The 6,000-nt window shown below is 48.3% G+C and overlaps 1 protein-coding gene across 2 annotated transcripts in view; it reads left to right on the top strand.

The window, feature by feature from the left end:
- Positions 1-258: 258 nt before the first annotated feature.
- GJC2 (gap junction protein gamma 2) overlaps positions 259-6,000 on the top strand; it is a 110,862-nt gene continuing 105,120 nt past the window's right edge. Inside the window, exon 1 of one of the 2 annotated variants that reach the window (XM_054016688.1) lies at positions 259-403. The gene's annotated coding sequence lies outside the window, so the exon portion shown is untranslated. Of the gene's footprint in view, positions 524-6,000 lie in introns of both variants that reach the window. The other variant, XM_054016687.1, reaches the window with a different exon arrangement.

The raw sequence follows: 6,000 nt of genomic DNA, 5'->3' as shown, positions 1-6,000 counted from the left end.
CCAGTGCTTAAGCATGTTGGGTTGTCTCATTGTTTCACATATATTTGGGCAGCCTCCTGCCAAAACAAGTCCGGTAACATAAAACAGACCCTTGAGCCCGCCAGAGATGAGTGTTCTGTGCACTCACCCAGCGTCTCTGCATTTTTGCTCAGCCAGAGAGAACAGGCAGGGCCCACCCCCTGCCCCTGACGTCTGGGATGTATTAGTGAGTGCATGGCTGGAGCCCAGTGCTGGGTAAGCCGAGGAACTCTGCACAGAGTGAACAGCCTGGACAAGCCCTCCTCTTCTCTGAGATCTTTACTGTTGCAGTCCTTATACAGTAGCCGTAGCTGTGTGCTTTGCTTTGACCCATGACTCTGTGCCTCTCCTGTGAAGAGCCAGGAAAATACAGTCGTGTGGCTAGGTGGGATTCTTTTTGGTCCCTTCCACGTTTTTTTGTGTGTGTGTGTGTGGCCTTTTGTGATGTTGTCTAAGCAGAGGACGATCCATCACGGCTGGTAGCAAAAGGAACAGGCCATGAGGGGTGAGTAGCTGCTGGCAGTTTTGCCTGATGTACAGTGGATCTGGCTTGGTGAGTGTGGGAGGCAGTGACTGACCCAGAACGGTCTCAGTGGTCTATGTGACTCTAAAAAGCAATCTGTGAGTGTGCAGTATGTGATGTGTCTTGGTATTTTTTCTGTGTGTGAGCACACAAGTGCGAGGTGTAGGTATCTGTTGGGGTTTGTGTGCATGCATAATATCTGTGTGTAGCTTCTGTGCGGTGTATGTGGGTCAGTTTCGTGTGTGTGTGTATGTACTGGAAGAGCAGTCTGAGGTTTGTGCGGCCTGCGTGTGACAATGTAATGTCTGTGCATAGGGTGTCTCCGTGTGTGGGAGATAGAGAAGAGAGTGCATGTGTCTCTTAAGGTTTTGCATTAAGTGTAGATAGTTGATGGACACTGTATGTTGTGCTGGAAATTAATGTGAAAGACATGCAAAAGCAGGGAGCAGTATTATTGCGAACACTGTTTCTCTTTGGCTTCTGTGCAACATAGGATGTAGGAAGTGAAGAAGCAATACAGTCTAATCTAACAAGCATTTTTCACCAGAAAACTTTAAAACACTCTATGGACATACATCTACTTGCATAGCGTCCTTCTCAGGTGTGTTAGTATGACTGCCTGCAGATGGGTAAACTGAGGCACAGAGCGGTTAAGTCTGGTGTTTAAAGTCACACAACATGTCTCTGTGGCAGAGCTGGTCCCAGGCCATTATTCTAAAAATAGGCTCTCTGATTTGAGTGTGTCTTTAATTAGAGTTTTTAAAAATGGGTGGAATAATGCAGTAGCAATTCAAAGGTGATTTGGAGCGGTGTTGGAGGGGGGCAGGGGATGTTGTATGAAAGCTGGTAACCTTTAGGTAGAAGCTGTCATTTTTCTAATGAGCTGGGGGTGGACAGAGGAGAAGGAAAGGAAGAAAATCTGTTCCTAACCTGAGTGAACTGATGCTCATCTTCATGTTGCGTCTTCAATGTGGATTCCATCATGTTGCTGTGTCTAGGATGAGCACTAATTTACCGAGAGGGCTGTTCGCACAGAGCAGGGAGCGGTGCCCTGGTGGGGTCACACAGCAGCGGGGGACAGAGCCACACTGTGTTAATGGGGGTGACAGTAGCAGGCACAGCACCGAGGAAGCTGCTTGAGCATAAAGCGTGGGTCCTCCAGCACAGGCAGATGGTGCTGAAGGGGCACTGTCTGTGTCATTAGGGTGATGGGGTGCTAGCTGGAGGCCTTTAATTTACAGGCTGGCTAACAGCCAGTGGCACCATATGGGCAACGAAGACCCAAAGTTAAATTGATGGGCAGTCGCATGGGGACATTTGAGGGGCAAGGAAGGGGTCCAGGCTTAACCCAAACTTTTAAATGTAGATTCATGGGGTAGAAATAGTGAGGGAGGCTTAACCCTAATAACAGTCTGTACCTAAGCACTGTCTCTCCTTGCTCTGGGTGCTGTACGCTCAGAGCGCGGCAGTGTAGCGTACAGTCGTACTGAAAACGAGACATGACCGTTTAGTGTAACAAATAGAAAGCTAAGGGACGACTCGATTACAATCTATAAGTATATATGTGGGGAACAAATATTTAGTACTGGGCTCTTCCATCTAGCAGAGAAAGGTCTAACGTGATCCAGTGGCTAGAAGTGGAAGCTAAGCATGTTCACGCTGGAAATAAAGTGTAATATTTTAACGGTGAAGGTAATTAACCAGTGGAACAATTTACCCAGCCTCATGGTGGATTCTGCATCGCTGGTCACTTTAAAATCAAGATTGGATGTTTTTCTAAAAGAGCTGCTTTTGGCAATTGTTTTGGGGGAAGTTCTCTGGCGTGTGTTAGACAGGAGGTCAGACTAGATGGGTGGTTGTCAAACTGGGGTACACAGACCCCTAGTGGTACGCAAGCTCTCGTCACGGGGTACACGAGGAAAATCCCCTAATGGCGGACAACGCACTTTATTTAGTAAGACTTAATATACCTATGATTAGATTACCATGACCCTATCTCAGACGGCGGTACGTGGCGGGCTACGTTATTTGGAAAGAGGCAGGCAGCCTAAAAAGTTTGAAAACCACTAGACTAGATGATCACAATGGACCCTTCTGGCCTTGGAATCTATGCATCTAGGACAAATGGGTGGAACAAAGGGAGGGAGGGTGACCTGACAGAGTCCTCGTAACTACTGGCACGATCTGTGGGTCATTTAAATCTGCTGCACAGACCTTTGGGGGTTGTAAGGAGGGGTATTTAAAATGTCCTTGATCTGAGCATGGCAGGCTGCAGTGCCATGGAGATGGCTGATCCTCCTGCCCCTTTCTGTGAGGTCCAGGGAGGTTAGTGAATGGAGGATACCCTCAACCTGTGGCCCTTGGGGCCTAATGGGGGCTGATAAACCCATTGTACAGACTGGGTAACTGAGACTGAGGACCTGATTCTCCCTTGTACTCTGTCTCTTTGCTCTGTCATTGTAAGGAGGCCATAAAGGCGGGGAAGAGGCTCCCAGGTAATACCTATTGCTCTGTCTGTTGGTGTACGGCTTCTAGAACAGATCTACGCTAGTCTGGCCTCTCTCCCAGTTCCCCTGGTGAAGGGACTGAGCTAGGGAAGAGAAGGGACGTGACAGGGAAACATTTTGCTTCCACTAGCATAAAGTGGTAGACAATCCCTAGAAAGCCATTGCAGCCGGAGCATAAGCTAGAGCAGCTCCAATGCTGCCTTTTGGGTAGGTCCATGGCTGTCCCAAGAGTGATATCTGTGCCAAGTGCAGTCACGGAGCAACAGAGAATGAGGTCCAGAGAGGTTAGGTTTCAGCCAAGGCCAGTGAGGGGGGCCATTTGACCCTGCTTTCTTGTTCCCCCATCTGTATAATGGGAAGAATTGAATAGCGCCATCTGACATTTTTCTGACCAAAAATGGATTTTCAACCTAAACCAAAATTGTCTTGGAATGTTTTTCACTTTAGTTTATTTTTGAAAAAAAAAAAAAATTAAAAGGGAAAAATTTGACCAATGTATTTTATTGAAAACCAAACTGTATTCATTTATTTTATTTTTTTACCAAAAATAGTTTTCAAAAAACAAAAAATGTTTAGGTTTCAGTTTCTGTTAAACACTGGAAAACGTCTCCTGAGGAAATGTGGTAAAACAATTATTCAAAAAATTTCCCTGAACTATAACAGGCATTTTTTTTCCCCCAACCAGCTCTAATGATGATCCCCACATCTGTAAAGCACTGGGAGCCCTACAGCTGAAAAGCGCTGCTTAAGTGCTGAGTGGAAGCTCATGTGACAAGAGCTCTCTTATTGTGTCTGTCCAGCACCTAGCACCAAGGGACTCTGATTTTAGCTGGGTCCCCTAGGTGCTCGTGTTGTACAAATAGGAAATGTTGTTACTCTTTGTGAGTTAGTTCGCACAGTGTGGTAGTGCTTTCCAGACAGCGAAGCAGGGACAGTCCCACCTTGAAGAGCTCATGGTATAAGGCAGAGGGTACGGGAAGGAGAAGTGAGATGGTTATTTTAAAAGTTAGGTTCACTGGAGGCAGAACAGGACGAGTGGGCTTGTAAGAGGGTGTGGCATGTGGGCAGGGTACAGGCTCTGTGGCAGAGCACGGTGGTGAGCTTGTACCGTGCACAGGAGACTGCAGAGGGAGGTGTGGGAGAAGACGACAAGCGAGTTGACAAAGGTGAGAATGCGGGTGGTGCAGCGGGGGTGTAGCGTTAGGGGATATGGCTCAGAGGTGGTGTGGACTTGTGGTTAAAGGATAAAGGACGGACAGATCTGTAAGGGTGGGGTGACCAGAAGCTTAAATTTGCTGGGCTAATGGTTGGGGAGCCAGTGGAGGGACTGGAAGTGGGGAAGGATCTGGTCAAATGGTTGAGCTGGGAGATGATCTCAGTGGCTGTATTTTGTATGGATTGAAGGGAGGCAACGTCTGTGTGTGTGTGTTGGGAGGCCGGAGAGGAGGCTGTTGTGGTGGTTGAGGGGGAAATCTCGTGTGGGCCTGTTTGAGAGGTGTGGCTGTGAGGCTGGAAAGGAACAGGACAGGTCTAAGAGATCTGGAAAGGGCAGGAGTTGCCCTGGTTTCAGAGCACTGGACTGTGCCTCCCACCAGGATGTTTCCCAGCTTGGCCGGGATGCCGACTGGTGTCCCTCTGCCAGAGTGAGAAGGCAGCTCTCTGTAACCACAAGCGCTGCGTCCCTGCAGTGCTTTTCAAAGGCTGGCTGGGCATGGGAATATGGTAGAATCATATTAGGGTTGGAAGGGACCTCAGGAAGTCATCTAGTCCAACCCCCTGCTCAAAGCCGGACCAATCCCCAGACAGAGTCGCTCCTGTGACCATCAATGGCGAATGCAGGAGCCCGGCTTAGATCGCTCCCCTCTCGCAGACTTGGCTTTGACCTTATGCACAGTGCGGCGAACGATTTCCTCCTCCCACTTCACCGACCCACAGTAAATGATCTGTAACCCTTCTGCCAGACAGAGCCAGCAGCAACCAGGGCTGGGTTCAATATCTAGGGGTTCCTTTCCATCGATCCAACACAGAACCGGCTTCAGCCCCTATCCAGTAACCTGGGAAATTTATACATCACCCATGGGTGCCTCTGAGAGGAATACTGCCCCACTCGCAAGCACAGAGTCTGAGTGTAGAAAAGAAACTTTTCAACATTGGTGAGGTCCCATCTGGAGTACCGTGTCCAGTTTTGGGCCCCATGCTACAAGAAGGATGTGGAAAAATTGGAAGGAGTCCACCGGAGGGCAACAAAAATGACTAGGGGGCTGGAGCACATGACTTATGAGGAGAGGCTGAGGGAACTGGGATTGTTTAGTCTGCAGAAGAGAAGAATAAGGAGGGTGGGATTTGATAGCTACTTTCAACTACCTGAAAGGGAGTTCGAAAGAGGACAGATCTAGACTGTTCTCAGTGGTACCAGATGACAGAACAAGGAGTAATGGTCTCAAGTTGCAGTGGGGGAGGTTTAGGTTGGATGTGAGGAAACACTATTTCACTAGGAGGGTGGTGAAGCACTGGAATGGGTTACCTAAGGAGGTGGTGGAATCTCCTTCCTTAGAGGGTTTTAAGGTCAGGCTTGACAAAGCCCTGGCTGGGATGATTTAGTTGGGGATTGGTCCTGCTTTGAGCAGGGGTTGGACTAGATGACCTCCTGAGGTCCCGTCCATCCCTGAGATTCTATGATTCTATGAAACTTTTAATAAAAGGAGGGAAGTAACTTGGCATTAATTTGGGAAAACACAGTTCATAAACATAAACCATGAGTAAAAGACCCACCCCAAGTAGGTTGGGCCTTGCCCTTTTCCCCTCAAGTTCTTAAGTTCAGTAACACAAAAGTCCTCTTCACATGCCCGCCCCTTCTCTACTCCCCACTCTCACTTGCTGTCCTTGGTCAGTGCAGATCCTGTTTTAAGTGGGCCACTCTCATTACCACCACAAAAGTGATTTTTCCTCCCT

This window comes from Malaclemys terrapin, chromosome 2, assembly GCF_027887155.1.
Source record: "Malaclemys terrapin pileata isolate rMalTer1 chromosome 2, rMalTer1.hap1, whole genome shotgun sequence".
Taxonomy (NCBI): Eukaryota; Metazoa; Chordata; order Testudines; family Emydidae; genus Malaclemys; species Malaclemys terrapin.
Note: the sequence above shows the minus strand (reverse complement) of the source record. Positions and strands in the feature narration are given on the sequence as shown.